Source organism: Nicotiana tabacum, chromosome 3 (genome assembly GCF_000715075.1).
Source record: "Nicotiana tabacum cultivar K326 chromosome 3, ASM71507v2, whole genome shotgun sequence".
Classification (NCBI taxonomy): Eukaryota; Viridiplantae; Streptophyta; class Magnoliopsida; order Solanales; family Solanaceae; genus Nicotiana; species Nicotiana tabacum.
Genome location: NC_134082.1, coordinates 132,389,515 through 132,407,147, shown reverse-complemented (window position 1 = coordinate 132,407,147; position 17,633 = coordinate 132,389,515). Strand labels below are relative to the sequence as shown.

At 40.8% G+C, this 17,633-nt stretch overlaps 1 pseudogene; it reads left to right on the top strand.

The window, feature by feature from the left end:
* Positions 1-389: 389 nt before the first annotated feature.
* Positions 390-17,135, top strand: LOC107803675 (lipid phosphate phosphatase epsilon 1, chloroplastic-like; annotated as a pseudogene).
* The last annotated feature ends 498 nt before the right edge of the window (positions 17,136-17,633 follow it).

Here is a 17,633-nt window from a genome sequence, read left to right as displayed (position 1 = left end):
CGGGAGATTATAGGACGCCCACAAAGATTAGATGTAAAACTAATTTTTCCGGACAAGTACAAAGTGCATCCTATGTATTTTCTCTAAAAACTACCATCCTCTTGTCAAAATCCAAATTGTAGACATGCTTATTTCTTACGTTTACTGACGGTCAAAGAAATATAAAGTAATAATTCAAAAGAAATATTCCACTTAACAGAAAGCTTGTTAGAAGGCTTAATGGCGACTTATTCGGACGTGAAAATTGCAAGAGCACTTCATTATTGAAATGATCGTGACTTTCCAATTTTGCATCGTCTGTAAACATATGGTACACTTTGTTTATGTCTTTTTCTTTTTCACTTATTCGGACCTGAGTTTGGTGAATTTGCAGTATTGAGTTGGAAAATGGAAGCCATGTCTGAGACTAGAGTCATCCAATGTCACCACCATGTTTCCAACTTTGAAGGAAACCCCCTTAAGTTTTACGCATGTCGTTAGCTTTGGACCATAATTGCCCCAATATCACATATTTGGAGGATGTTGTATGTTAAGTAGAGTATTTGAGGGATGAGAATATATTTACCTCTAAACTTAGAAGACCCTTGTGATTTTTTTTTCCTAATATCTCACGTACGACGGGATGCTGCGACATAAGATCCGGTTAGGCAGTGAGATGCATTACTTGTCTTGCGCCAACTAAGACCGCCAGCCACTAAAGTCAAAATAATAGTGAAAGTGAATTTTAAACTTCATTGCTCACTTCTTACACCTCCTTCAAATTACATGTCTCTGCTCAACATGATTATAAGAGTCTTGTCTCCTTAATTAAAAAGCAGAGAAAGATAGAAGCGCAGCTACCAAAATGTCTGCTGCTACTAACCTTGTATATCGACCTATACTAGTTACCCAACGTCAATTTCCCAGACTCAATAGATTTTCCACTTTCAAATTGGATTTCTCACGCAAATTCTTATCTCGAACATCCATTTCTCATTCTACAAGGTACCCACTTCCCCCTATGATGGATTCAGTCAAGAACCAAGGCGCTGCCGGTGATGAAGGTGTTACTCTTGGTGGTTTAGAACAAGAAGCTCTGTCCATGAATATTGGTTCGGGTGGAATAGAAGCTGCTCTCAATAGCCTGGTTAGTCAACCTTTGACATGCTCCGTACGTTTTACCATTGCTTCATGTTTATGTATCATTCCTTTAATTTGACATTTTATAAAAGAGAGAGGATGTTTGAATTTTCTATGTGCAACTGTGTGCTGGAATGGTTGTCATATATATGTAAGATAAAATCAAAAAAGAGGAATTGTTGGAGCGGAAAGCTAATTTGCTAGGGGAATAACTTGCTAGTCTATTGGCTGTACGGGAATGATTACGGGAAAAAATTTATATATATCTTATGTAAAACTTGATTTATAATAGCTAACGCCAAGCTCCACGTTTACTTTACAGATTGTTTGTTGTAATTTTTCAATTTTTATGTCCTGCTTAGTTGGAACTGATAAATTGTTGCATTTGCAGAAATCTTGTTATTCATTTTCACTGCAAGTCCCTGGTTCTCAAAAGAGAGCTACTTATACTGATTTTTAATGAAGATAAATAATGAATGTTTGAATTTCCATCTGCGAGTGCTCTGGTTAAACTCATTTTTTTCAAGTTATCTTCCTCTCTGTTTCGGTTTAAACAAAAAATATTAGCTTCCACAAGTATTGTAATTTTGTTGTATAACTATATATCAAAATTGAAAAGTTTGGATAGTGCTATTTCTATTTAACACCCCTTTTTTTTTCTCTCAATCTGATTAGTGGAGGAAATACTTCCTCACAATATCATGTTGGTCCAGCAGACCTGAATGTTTTGCGACTTGCGCTGTACATTATTTGATCAAATTTATTAGCAAAGTCTGTCACTAGTTATGTCCAGCTCTTTGAATTGCTTTTGAAGTCTTGGTGTTGTTAAGATTTCTAATGCTTAGTAGGCCTAAAGTACAGAGTAAGTGGCTGATTGCTGCAGTTTTCGGTATTATCTTCTTTTGGAAGCATGACATGGAAGCAGTATGGGCTACTTCAGGTGGAATTATCAATATTTGTCTCTCAATTGTACTGAAGAGGATACTTAACCAAGAACGCCCTGTTTCAACATTAAGATCAGACCCTGGAATGCCTTCTTCACATGCCTAGTATATCTTCTACACACTCACATTCTGTATACTCTCAAGTAAGTTTCTCATTGTTATTGATCAATATACAAAAATTTACTTGGTTTTAGATGATTCTACATGATCCATGCATACTAATTGTCTATATACGTATGAGTTGTACGATACTAATTTTAATTTAAGAAAACAAAATAGCCATATCCTCTCTTCATTGTGCTCTTCAGAGGCTTTTATGCATCGCAGATAAAAATTGTAAAAACTAACATTAAGGATGATGTTTGTTGTAATGTTATTTAGTTATGCATATGTTTCCTATGTTTTCTCTCTTTCTTCTCCTAGAGTACACTCTGCCTTCTTTGAGCAGCTACTATTCCATATTCTTTAATAGAACCGTTGGATAAGATTTCTACATAGTCAAGTTTGCAAATGCGGTGAAATATTGTTAGGAGTTTGTCCTGACTTTCTGATGATATTTGGTTTTCCTATCTCTTAAAGGATAAACAACATATTTACCATATTTGATTTTATCTTTTAAGAAAAAAATATAATTCTTCCATATTTTTGGCTAGTCCTTATTCTAGGAGAAAAAGGTTTTAGACTTCTATAAATTATGGATCATTTCCTTCTAATTTAGGAACATCCATAGTGTAGCCATAAGACGTTTAAGATTCTTGTTTAGAGGAAGAATTTTTGGGATAACTTTCCACTTGTATGTGTCTCTTTGTGAGGTTGTTCTCTCAATATTTTGTACTTTTTTTTATATAGTGAATTGTTCATCTTTGACTGTAGACGCAAGTCGATTGACCAAATCACATTAAATATTTGTGTCTCTTTTGTTATCTGATTTATAGTCGTTCAAGATTTGTGACCTGACTATTTTGATCCTAACAAATAGCTCTCTCAGTCGATTTAGCATTTAGAAGAATATTAGTAACATTTTTCCAAGAGATAGTCACACCAATTATTTAGATGGTTAAATGAACCGAGAACTGTTCCACCATGACTGGTTCTCTTGAACAATATGTTATTGATAAAAATTAAAGAATACCTAAAAGCTGAAGATGACAGCTAAAGGAGTAAGATTAATTATTGTTACTTCTTGTGGATCTATGTACATTCGTATGGCTTAACGATACATTAGGGAAAGGGCTAGGAATTTGTAAAAGGCACAAGCTAAAGAAGTAGTTGTGTTACGACCCAAGTTCGCCCTCCGTGAACTGTTGTAGCGGCACCTAGTCTCTACGACTAGGTAAGCCTAATGATTTGCGTAAAAAGAAACGAAAGATAAAAACTGGTCAAAAACTGCGGAATAAACATAAATAAAACGTTTAAGATGTCGCTCGACATATACAATATAAACTCTCAAACTTAATCAACTCCCAAAACCCGGAATCTCATGAAATCACAAGTTGTGGAATAACTACAAAGTGTTCTAACTCCAGAATATCTAAACAAAAGTAAATACAGGAGAGCTAAAGCTAGAAGTGAGAATAGAGAGGGACTCCTCGGTCTGCGGACACGGCAGATATACCTCGAAGTTTGTGAAGATCATCTCGCCTCACTGGAAGTATGGCTGAACCGAAGAACCTGGATCTACATACGAAAAATATGTGCAGAAAAGGGTATGAGTACACCACAGCGGTACTCAGTAAGTGCCAAGCCTAACCTCGGTCGAGTAGTGATGAGGAAGGTCAGGGCCCTACTGATTATATATGAAAAAATGGTAAAACAGTAAAGAATATGACAACATAATAAAAATGCTAACGGTCTATAACGAATAAAATTACAGAAAGAATCTAACTCAACACATAGAAATAGCAACAGGGGATCTCCCGGGATATCATCCCGTATTCCCAAACATAAATGTCCAGAGGATCTCCCAGGATATCTTCCGGTAGTCCGAATCATAAATATGTAGGGGAAACTCCCGGAATACCAATTCGTAGTCCCAAAATAAATATCCAGTACATGGATCTACCGGGTGCTGTCCCGTAGTCCCAAATATAAATGTGCAGGAGGATCTACCAGAATACTAATCCGTATTCCCAGAGTAAATATGCAGGGAGATCTCCCGGAATATCGTCTCGTAGTCCCAAAATAAATCACACAACAATCTCAGAAGAATTTACAGTTCTATTCTAGAATTTAAGCAGGAAATTCTTCTCTAACATGCTACACGGAGTACAAGTAGGCAACTAAAGCAGGTAAGACAGTTAAATCACATAAGCATGCTTTTTCTAAACTAAGCAAGAGGCTTCAAGTACAAATATTGCTTAATTACAAGGAAACATAGGTATTAACTTAATGAAAACGGGATTTCAACTATTAACACGCGTACGCACTCGTCACCTCACGTACACGGTACTCACATAACACAATACCAAATCCTAAGGGGAGTTCCCCCACACAAGGTTAGGCAAGCCACTTATCTCGAACCAGCTCAATCAACTCGAAATCACATTCTTGCCACGAGTACCCGACTCCAAATGTCCAAAATTTATTCAAATTAATTGCAAAAATGTAAATATAACTTCAAGTAACTAATTTAACTAATTAATTCGAAGCTAACACGTGAAATTAAGAAAATCTCCCAAAACGTCCCTCGGGCCCACGTCTCGGAATTGGATAATCTTTACAAATTCAGAACCCCGATCACCCACGAACACACTCGAACAAAAATCACCAAAATCCGACGTCAAAATCTCACTTAAATCTCGGATTTTCAATTGGGGAACTTCTCTCCCATTTTCAAACCTTCACCCCCAATTTCCTTAATTAGAAAAGGAAAAGAACAATATATTATAGTTCTAGGATCAAAATCAAGATAGAAAATGTTACCCAATGTTTCTCCTTCAAAAATCCTCGAGAAATCGCCCTCAACCGAGCTCCAAATCGTTTTCCAAGTTTTGAGTTCAAACCCTCATTTTCCCCTTTTTCTGCCCAGTGATCCCTCTTCTGCGACAAATAGACCGCTCCTGCGACTTTTTATTAAAGCCCAAACTTTTGCACCTGCATTTACAAACTCGCAGATGCGGTCCGCTTCTACGGTCCTTGGGCCGCATCTGCGACCAACTCCACTTAAGCCTTAGTCCGCACCTGCGATCCTCATACCGCTTCTGCATTGCCGCACCTGCGGTCCTACACACGCAGGTGCGGTTATGATAGGTTCAACCAACTTTAGATTTTTTACTAAGTCTAATTAAACTTCTGTTAAATACCCGAAATTCACCCGAGGCCCCCGGGACCTCAACCAAACATGCCAACCAACCCTGAAACATCATAAAAACTTATTCCAACCCTCGAATCACATCAAACAACGCTAAAACCATAAATCACTCTCCAATCCAAGCCTTATGATACAAAAATCTCAAGAATCCTACACCCGATTATAAAACCAACCAAACCAAATCCAATTACCCCTAATTTTGCACACAAGTCACATTCAACACTACGGAGCTACTCCAACTCTCGGAATTGGATTCCGATCCCGATATCAAAATTTCACTATCGAACCGAAAAACTTGCAAATTTCAACTTTTGGCATTTCAAGCCTAAATAAGCTACGGACCTCCAAAACACAATCAGAACACGCCCCTAAGCCCGAAATCACCCAACGGAGCTAATGGAACTGACGAAATTCCATTTCGAGGCCGTCTTCACACTGCACCAACTACGATCCAAATTCTAAAGCTTAAGCTCTCATTGAGGGACTAAGTGTCCCTAAACACTCCAAAACACAAAACGAATCCTCCCGACAACTCAAACTAGCGGAAACAAACTCGGGGAAAGTAGTTAATAGAGGATCGAGGCATTAATTCTTAAAATGACCGGTCGGGTCGTTACATCCTCCCCCTCTTAAAACATTCGTTCATCCTCGAACGAGCATAGAGACATACATAAAGTAGTGAAAAGATGAGGGTAACGGCTGTGCATATCCTGCTCGGTCTCCCAAGTCGCCTCCTCGACCGGCTGACCCCGCCACAGAACCTTTACGGATGCAATGTTCTTTGACCTCAGCTTTCGAACCTGCCTGTCCAATATCGCTAATGGTTCCTCAACATAAGATATATCCTCATCCAATTGGGCCGAACTGAAATCCAACATGTGCGACAGATCACCGTGATACTTCTGGAGTATCGAAACATGAAATACCGGATGAACTCCTGCCAAGGTGGGAGGTAAGGCAAGCTCATAAGCAACCTCCCCAACACGTCGCAATATCTTAAAAGGACCAATAAACCTCGGACTCAATTTCCCTTTCTCCCCAAATCTCATAACGCCCTTCATAGGTGACACCCGAAGCAAGACCCGCTCTCCAACCATATAGGAAACATCACAAACTTTCCGGTCCGCGTAAATTTTTTGTCTGGACTGGGCTGTACGAAGTCTATCTTAAATCACCTTAACCTTCTCCAAGGTATCCTGAACCAAGTCTGTGCCCAATAATTTAGCCTTACCCAGCTCGAACCAACCCACCGGGGATCTACACTACCTACCATACAAGGCCTCATACGGTGCCATCTGAATGCTGGACTAATAACTGTTATTGTAGGCAAACTCTGCCAGTGGCAAGAACTGATCCCAAGAACCTCCAAACTCCATCATGCACGCAGGGAGCATATCCTTAAGAATCTGAATGGTGCGCTCGGACTGTCCGTCCATCTGGGGGTGCAATGTTGTGCTCAACTCCACCAGAGTTCCCAACTCATGCTGTACGGCCCTCCAGAACCGTGATGTGAACTGAGTACCCCTGTCTGAAATGATGGAAACTGGAATACCATGCAGACGAACAATCTCCCCAATATAAATCTCCGCCAACCGCTCCGAAGAATAGGTAGTACATATAGGAATGAAATGCGCGGACTTGGTTAGCCGATCCACAATCACCCAAATAGCATCGAACTTCTTCAAAGTCCATGGGAGTCCAACTACGAAGTCCATGGTGATCCGCTCCCACTTCCACTCCGGAATCTCTATCTGCTGAAGCACCCACCCGGTTTCTGGTGCTCATACTTTACCTAATGACAATTGAGGCACCGAGCTACAAACCCAACTATATCCTTTTTCATCCGCCTCCACCAATAGTGTTGTCTCAAGTCCTAGTACATCTTTGTGACACCCGAATGGATGGAATACCGCAAACTATGGGCCTCCTCTAGGATCAACTCCCGAAGCCCATCAACATTGGGTACACATACCCGACCCTGCATCCTCAATACCCCATCATCACCAATGGTCACATCTCTGGCATCACCATGTAGAATCTTGTTCTTGAGGACGAGCAAATGAGAGTCATCATACTGACGCTCCCTTATACGATCAAATAAGGAAGATCGAGAAACCACGTAAGCTAGAACCCGGCTGGGCTTCAAAAGGTCCAATCTCACAAACTGAGTGACTAAGGCCTGAACATCCATAGCTATGGGCCTCTCTGCTACTGGTAAATAAGCCAAACTCCCCAAACTCTTCGCCCGATGACTCAAAGCATCAACCACCACATTGGCCTTGCCCGGGTGATACAAGATAGTGATATCATAGTCCTTCAACAGCTCTAACCACCTCCTCTGGCGCACATTAAGATCCTTCTGCTTAAATAGATGCTGCAAACTCCAGTGATCAGTATAGATCTCACAAGGAACACCGTACAAATAATGACGCCAGATCTTCAAGGCGTGAACAATAGCAGCCAACTCGAGATCATGGACAAGATAATTTTTCTCATATACCTTCAACTGTCTGGATGCGTAGGCAATCACCCTACCATCCTGCATCAATACCGCTCCAAGGCCAATCCTCGAGACATCATAATAGACAGCATAAGACCCCGAACCTGTAGGCAATATCAAAACTGGGGTTGTAGTCAAAGCTGTTTTGAGCTTATGGAAGCTCGCCTCACACTCTTCCGTTCACTGGAACGGAGCACCCTTCTGGGTCAGCCTGGTCATAGGTGTTGCAATCGATGAAAACCCATCAACAAATCGACGGTAATAACCCGCCAAGCCAAGAAAACTACGGATCTCTGTAGCTGAGGATGGTCTGGGCTAACTCTGCACTGCTTTCACTTTCTTCGGATCCACCTGTATACCCCCACTCGATACCACGTGACCAAGAATGCCATGGAATCCAACCAAAACTCACATTTCGAGAACTTTGCATATAACTTCTTTTCCCTCAAAGTCTGAAGCACTGTCCTCAGGTGTTGCTCATGATCCTCCCAACTCCGGGAGTATACCAAAATATTATCAATAAAGAAAATGACGAACGAGTCAAGATATGGCCGGAACATACTGTGCATCAAATGCATGAAGGTTGCTGGGGAATTGGTCAGCCCAAATGACATAACAAGGAACTCGTAATGACCATACCGAGTCCGGAAGGCAGTCTTCGGGATATCTAGCTCCTGAATCTTCAATTTATGGTAACCTGAGTGCAAGTACATCTTAGAAAACACTCGTGCACCATGTAATTGGTCAAACAGATTATCAATATGAGGCAAATGATACCGGTTCTTCACAGTAACTTTATTCAACTGGCGATAATCAATGCACATACGCATATAGAACTATCCTTTTTCTTCACAAACAAGATAAGAGCACCCCAAGGTGATACACTGGGCCGAATAAAACCCTTATCAAGCAATTCCTGTAACTGATCCTTTAACTCGTTCAACTCAGGAGGGGCCATACGATACGGTGGAATGGAAATGGGCTGAGTGCCCGGCAACAGATAAATGCCAAAATCAATATCTCTATTGGGCAGCATGCCCGGAAGGTCAGCTAGAAACACATCAAGGAAGTCCCGTACTACTGGGACTGAATCAATTATAGGGGTATCAACACTAACATCTCTCACATAGGCCAGATACGCGTCACACCCCTTCTCAGCCATTCGCTGAGCTTTAAGGAAGGAAATAACTCTACTATGAGTATGATCTAAAATACCTCTCCACTCTACTCGCGGTACACCTGACATAGCCAGCGTCACGATTTTGCCATGAAAATCAAGAATAGCATAATGGGGCGACAACCAGTCTATGCCCAAGATAACATCGAGAAATCTACCATGCAAAGCAATAATAAATTGGCTCTGGTCTCAAAACCACTAAAAACAACCAAACACGACCGATAAACGCGGCCCACAACAAGAAAATCCCCTACAGGAGTAGAAACATAAACAGGGGAACTCAAAGAATCCCGAGATATGCCCAAATGTGGGGCAAAATAAGAAGACACATAAGAATATGTGGAGCCTGGATCAAATAGAACCGATGCATCTCTATGACAAACCAGTACAATACCTATGATGACAGAATAGGAGGAAACAGCCTTAGTACGAGCAGGAATGGCATGATATCTGGCCTGGCCTCCGCCTCTAGGGCGACCTCTACCTCCCTGACCTCCACCTCTAGCTGGCTGAGCAGGTGGGGTAGCAACTGATGCTGTAATCATAGCCTGAGAACTCTGCGGGGAACGTTGCGGCTGAGAAGTTTGTGGAAGTGCACCCATCCTAAGTCTGGGGCAATCCTTCACCATATGGCATATGTCACCACACTCAAAACAAGCTCTAGGAGTATGTGGTGGCTATGACTGGCTCGGGCCAGGTCTGCTGGACTGAACACGGAAAGCACCCCGTGCAGGAGGTGCACTAGATACTATGGGTGCATAATAAGGCTCCTGAGGTCTAGGAAGAGCTGGAATACCACTGGCTGTTGGAAGAGCTGAATGAACGGGGTGACTTATATAACCCCTACCATAACAAATTGTAGCTGGGGCACGGGCACCAGAATAATTGCCCGACTCTCGAGACCTCTTGGCCTCCCTTTCCTCTCTGTCCCGAGCATGCATACCCTCCACTCTCCTAGTAATGCTCACCACCTACTGATAAGAAATATCCATCTCTTACTCACGAGCCATGCTAGACCTGATGTTAGGAATGAGCCCCTTAATAAACTAGCGAACTCTCTCACGAACTGTAGAAACCAAGGCTAGTGCATGCCTAGCCAAGTTAGTGAAACATACAACATACTCTGAAACAGTCATAATGCATTGGCACAAATGCTCAACTCTGTGCACCATCCGTCTCTGAGGCTCTGAGGGACAAACTCTCTCAGGAACATGTCTGAAAATTGAGTCCAAGTAAGGGATGCTGCCTCAGCTGGACTGTCCAACTCAAAAGTGCGCCACCACTGGTAGGCTGCTCCTCGAAGCTGGAAGGCAGTGAAAGAAACCCCACTCGATCCTGATATACCCATAGTGCGGAGGATACGGTAATACTCCTCCAGAAATCCCAAGGCATCATTTGATGCTAAACCACTGAATACAAGAGGCTTATACTTCTTGAACCTCTCAAGCCTTCGCTGCTCATCCTCTGAAGCTGCTGCCCTATCCTCGGGCTGAACTAGGGCCATAGGCGATACCAGTATAACCTCTAGGATCTGATCAACCTAGACTCGCTGCTTAGGAGTCCGGGCGGTGGGAGTCGGTGCTCCTCCCCTGGCCTGGGATGTGGCAGCAGCAAGGGGAATCAGCCCTGCCTGAGATAGAGTGGTGTACATACTCACAAATTGTGCAAAAGTCTCCTGAAGAGATGGAATAGTAGCAGCAATAGGCGTGTTAGGTGCCTGGACTCCGGCTGGAGCTGCTGGTGGCTCCTCTATGGCAGCTCACGCAGGTGTTCTGGTCGCACCACATGTGCGTCCTCGGCCTCTACCCGGCCCCAACCTCTGAAGGCTCTAGTAGGGGCGCAGGTGTCTGGTCATCTCCGGTAGCACGTGTCCTCACCATCTGTAAGAGAATAGAAGACAGAAGTTTAGAATTGTGATATCAAAATCTCGCACGACAAGGAAACCAAATGAAGTGGAATTTTCCTAACAGTTACATAGCTTCTCGTAGATAAGTACAGATGTTTCTGCACCGATCTGCGAGACTCTAATAAATCGGCTTGTGATTCATGACTCCTACGAACCTAGAGCTCTGATACCAACTTGTCACGACCCAAGTTTTCCCTCCGTGAACTGTCGTGACGGCACCTAGTCTCTATGACTAGGTAAGCCTAACAATTTGCGAAAAAAGAAACGAAAGATAAAAACTGGCCAAAAATTGCGGAATAAATATAAATAAAATGTTTAAGATGCCACTCGGCATATACAGTATCAACTTTCAAACTGAATCAACACCCAAAATCGAGAATCTCATGAAGTCACAAGCTGTGGAATAACTACAAAGTGTTCTAACTCTAGAATATCTAAACAAAAGTAAATACATGAGAGCTAAAGCTAGAAGTAAGAATAGAGAGGGACTCCTCGGTATGCGGACGTGGCAGATATACCTCGAAGTCTGTGAAGATCGTATCGCCTTACTGGAAGTATGGATGAGCCGAAGAACCTGGATCTGCACACGAAAAACAAGTGCAGGAAAGGGCATGAGTACACCACAACGATACTCAGTAAGTGCCAAGCCTAACCTCGGTCGAGTAGTGACAAGGAAGGTCAGGGCTCTACTGATTATAGATGAAAAACAAGGTAAAACAGTATAGAATATGACAACATAATAAAAATGCTAACACTCTATAACGAATAAAATCACAGAAAGAATCTAACTCAGTACATAGAAATAGCAACAGGGGATCTCCCAGGATATCGTCCTGTAGTCCCAAATGTAAATGTCCAGAGGATCTACCGGGATATCGTCTAGTAGTCCGAATCATAAATATGCAGGGAAAACTCCCAGAATACTAATCTGTAGTCCCAAAATAAATTTCCAGTACAGGGGATCTACCGAGTGATGTCCCGTAGTCCCAAATATAAATGTGCAGGGGTGTCTACCGGAATACCAATCCGTAGTCCCAAAATAAACATGCAGGGGGATCTCCCGGGATATCGTCCTGTAGTCCCAAAGTAAATCACACAACAATCTCAGAAGAATTTACAGTTCATCTAGAATTTAAGCAGGAAATTCTACTATAACATGTTGCACGGAGTACAAGTAGGCAACTAAAGCAGGTAAGACAGTTAAATCACATAAGCATGCTTTTCCTAGAATAAGCAAGAGGCTTCAAGTACAAATATTGCTCAATTACAAGGAAACATAGGTATTAACTTAATGAAAACGGGATTTCAACAATTAACACGCGTATGCACTCGTCACCTCATGTACACGGCACTCACATAACACAATACCAAATCCTAAAGGGAGTTCCCCCCACAAGGTTAGGCAAGCCACTTATCTTGAACCAACTCAATCAACTTGAAATCACGTTCTTGCCACGAGTACCCGACTTCAAATGACCCAAATCTATTCAAATTAATTGCAAAAATATAAATATAACTTCAAGTAACTAATTTAACTAATTAATTCAAACCTAACACGCGAAATTAAGAAAATTGCCCAAAAAGTCCCCCGGGCCCACGTCTCGGAATTGGATAAACTTTACAAATTCAGAACCCCGATCAACCCCGAACACACTCGAACAAAAATTACTAAAATCCAACATCAAAATCTCACTAAAATCTCGAATTTTCAATTGGGGAACTTCTCTCCCATTTTCAAACCTTCACCCCCATTTCCTTAATTAGAAGAGGAAAACAACAATAGATTATAGTTCTAGGATCAAAATCAAGATAGAAAACGTTACCCAATGTTTCTCCTTTAAAAACCCTCGAGAAATCGCCCTCAACCGAGCTCCAAATTGTTTTTCCAAGTTTTGAGTTCAAACCTTCTCTTTTTTTCCCAGCGCTCCTCCTTCTACGACCATGGGCGGTCCCGCTTCTGCGACAAATAGACCGTTCCTGCGACTTTTCATTAAAGCCCAAACTTTTGCACCTGCGCTTACAAACTCGCAGATGCGGTCCGCTTCTACGGTCCTTGGGCCGCATCTGCGACCAACTCCACTTAAGCCTTAGTCCGCACCTATGATCCTCATACCGCTTTTGCGGTGCCGCACCTGCCATCCTACACACGCAGGTGCGGTTATGACAAGTTCAGCCAACTTCAGAGTTTTTTCTAAGTCCAATTCAACTTCCATTAAGCACCCGAAATTCACCTGAGGCCCTTGGGACCTGAACCAAACATATCAACCAATCCTAAAACATCATACGAACTTATTCCAACCCTCGAATCACATCAAACAATGCTAAAACCACAAATCACTCTCCAATCCAAGCCTTATGAACTAGAAATCTCAAGAATCCTACACCCAATTATAAATCCAACCAAACCAAGTCTGATTGACCCCAAATCTTGCACACAAGTCATATTCAACACTACGGAGCGACTCCAACTCTTGAAAATGGATTCTGATCCCGAAATCAAAATTTCACTATCGAACCGAAAAACTTCCAAATTTCAAATTTCGGCATTTTAAGCCTAAATAAGTTACGGACCTCCAAAACACAATCCGAACATGCCCCTAAGCCTGAAGTCATCCAACGGAGCTAACGGAACCGACAGAATTCTATTCTGAGGTCGTCTTCACACTGTTCCAACTACGGTCCAAATTCTAAAGCTTAAGCTCTCATTGAGAGACTAAGTGCCCAAAACACTCCAAAACACAAAACGAATCCTCTCGACAACTCAAAATAGCAGAAGAAAACTCGGGGAAAGTAGTTAATAGGGAATCGAGGCATTAATTCTTAAAACGACCGGTCGAGTCGTTACAAGTTGCTACAGTTGTCTTTCAATTTTGTTTTGTATTTTAAATATGAAGAGTATATCGGAAGCAAATGTCTTTGTTAATCATGTAATATCAGTAAGATGCTAAGATGTTTTTGTTGTCCGTGAGAAATACCTGTCTTGGAAAGGACAGGTAGCCTACTAAAGTTTCACTCTTTTCTTCCCTTAATGTGATATTTGTTTTTGGTAATTATGTTTTCCATTAATCACCAAAGAGAACATTACAAAGCAGTAGAACCATTCTCGGCTCACTTAGTCTATACACGTTTCTATTCTATCCTACCTTATAAGTAGTACATAAGACATTAATCAAATGTTTGGCTAGTTAGTACATTGTTTTCAATACATAAGCTGCTGCATCTTCTCCCTCATTCCTCTTTTAGCTCTTATGTTGCAAACACATGTTATTTCCCTTGCCACTAGTTCTGCAGTCTTCATTGTCTCTCCAAAAATTCTGTTGTTTCTCTCCATCCATATCCCATGTATATGCTCAGAGTATACCATTTTCACAATTTTTGCTTTGCATGATCTCCCTTTGGCTTGCTTTATTATCCATGCCATCTTCTGTGTGTATGACAGTGATGGACTCACATTGATTTGAATCCATTGCATAAGCCTTCCCCATACTATGTTAGTGAATTTGCATTCACCAAACAAATGTGCATGTGACTCAACTATTTCATTACACAAGCAACAACTTGTGTTTGCTTGGACTCCCCAGTTAGCAAGCCTATCTGTTGTCATTAGCCTCCCATGGCATTGCATCCATATAGTGAATATTGCCTTGGGCCTAGCTTCATTGTGAAACATCAAGGTTCTCCATGCCACCTTGTTGTAGCTTCCCAGAATGCCCAAATAAATTTTCTTGGTTGTGGTCCTTCTGTATTGCACTGTGGGCAGTTGCTGGATTACTCCTCTTGCTTCCATAATCTTTCTCACCATACAACTTGCTTGTTGGGGGTATATTCATCTCCACTATACTTTGCCCCTTTATGTAATAAGTATGAATCCACTTTATCCACATCTTGTCTTTCTTCTGTGCTAAGTCCCAGTATACACTTGTTATAGCTGCTTTATTCCAAATTCTGATATTCAATAGATTGTACCCTCCAACAGACTTAGGCAAGCACATTCTGTCCCAGGCTATCAATGCTCTTTTTGTGATTGTATTGGATCCTGACCATATATAGCTTTTGCAGTAAGCCTCTATCAATTTCATCACTTTAGCTGGTAGTATGAGAATTTGGGCCCAATAGGATTGGATACCAAATATCACTGTTTGGACTAACTGAACCCTTCCAGCATAAGATAGTTTCCTGGCTGTCCATGAAGAAATCCTTGCTACTATTCTATCAATAAATGGTTGCCATTACATAGCTGACAACTTCTTTGTGTCCAATGGTATGCCCAAGTATTTGAAAGGCAATTCTCCAAGAATATATCCAGTGTTCTGTAGTATTTCCTGCCTTGTTGCTTGATCAACTCCTCAAAAGTAGATTGCACTCTTGTTAAGGTTAGCTATCAGTCCAGGTGTAGCAGAAAATTTCATGAAACAATCATGCATTGTGGAGACAGACTTGCTATCTCCCCTGGCAAACAGTAGCAAGTCATCTGCAAAGCTGAGATAAGTTATGTCTAATTTCCCACATCTTGGATGAAATCTGAACTCCTGAGCATTTTTCAGTTCTTTGAGCAGCCTGCTTAGATATTCCATCACTATAGCAAACAGAAATGGTGATATAGGGTCACCTTGTCTGAGTCCCTTAGCAACATCAAAAGTTTTTGTCAGCTCCCCATTTATCATAATTGAGTAACTGACTGTTGATATACAAGCTTTCACCCAGTTACAGAACTTTGTGGGAAAACACAAATACTCTAGCACTTGTTCCAGATATACCCATTCCACTGAATCATATGCTTTCATCATGTCAACTTTCATCATACATCTAGGGGATATATGTTTCCTGCTATAAGCCTTGACTAGCTCATGAGCAAGGATGATATTGTCTGCTATTTTTCTCTTTGAGATAAATCCTGCTTGGGCTTCAGATATGATGTGTGGCATGATTTTCTGCATTCTTCCAGCTAGCACTTTAGAGATAATCTTGTACAACATAGTGCAACAAGTAATAGGTCTGAAATCCTTGATTGTCACTGGATTGGACACTTTTGGCAATAATGTGATTGTTGTACAATTGATTGCTGGAAACATCACCCCTGTATTGAAAAAATCTTTCACTGCAGCATACACTTCTTCTTTGATCACTGGCCATGATTTTTTGAAAAATTCTGCATTATATCCATCTATGCCTGGTGCTTTGTCACTTCCTATCCCCTTTAAAGCTTCATTAATGTCTTGGCTAGTAACTTCAGCAATCAGATCTTGCTGTTGTTGATTTGTTAAGGTTGGCCCTCCCTTCATTACCCTCTTGTCCACAACTGGAAGTACATGAGCACTTGTTCCCATTAAGCTTTTATAGAATGACACTATCTCCTCTTTTATGGTTGCATAATCTGTTATGATACTTCCTGATAGTGTCTGTAGTTCCACTATTAGTTTCCTTTGTTGCCTCTCCTTTATCACTGCAAAAAAGAATTTACTGTTAGAATCACCCACTTTGATCCAGTTTGCCCTTGCCTTTTGCTGCGGTATCGTTTCTTCCATCATTGACCAAATATGATATTTGTATGTGATTGCTCTATAGTTATTTAAGCTTTTTAAATTGATCTTATAGAGAGAAGGAATTGATGTACTAAGATTGCTTTTTTTTTGGGTGTGGATTTACGGGTTTGAGCTTACGAGATAATTCATTTTTTTGTTCTCACATTGTTGTTTGACGCAGTGATTCAATATTTCGGATTGAATGGAATAACTGCAGTCATTAGTGCGCTTATCTTATCAATGGGCTCGTACTTTGTAAGTTTGGATCGAGTTGCACCTTTTACTGATTTGTTTTGTATATATGGATGTTCAATCTAAGAATGATGTTGAAAATACTCCTTGTATTTCACTTTACAGTCGTGGCTATGGGTTTCACAACAACTTCACACATTAAATCAAGTAGCAGTGGGTGCTGTAATAGGATTATGTTTTTCCATTTCCTGGCTCTAGTTGTGGAATGACATTGTCATGAAGCCATTTATAGCCCACTTTTGGGTTCGGATTGTAGTTGTTCTTGGGATTACTATTTTTTGTGTTGCTTTTCTCATAAACGTTATTCGAAATTGGTGTGTTGCTGATAACACTAAATAATATTGTTTAAAGACGATCAGACTAACACAGAACACAGAATATATAGAGTCGTATAGTAATTGACAATAGTTAAGACATACAAAAAAAACTTTTCAATCTCTACCTGTCATTCTTTTGCATATTACATCATGTTTGTTGCTCTCGTTCGAGTTAAAGTCTATTTATCTTCTACCTTTTTAAAAAAAAAAAGAATTATAGCATGTTTGGCCAAGCTTCTCCAAATCCAAAAGCACTTTTTTTTTCAAAAAAAGTATTTTTTTAAAGTCGAAGTGTTTGGCCAAGCTTTTAGAAAAAAAAAATGCTTTTAAGCAGAAGCAGAAACAGTTTTAGAGAAGCAGAAAAAAGTAGCTTCTCTCCAAAAACACTTTTTTGAAAAGTACGTTTGAGAAAAATATACTTAGAAGCAGTTTTTAAAAGCATGGCTAAACGCTAATTGCAGCTCAGAAGTGCTTTTCAAATTAATTAGCTAAACACAAATTGATTCTCATCAAAAGCGCTTCTCAAAATAAGCTGATTTTTGCAGCTTGGCCAAACAAGCTATTACTCTGTATATCATAGTACCTA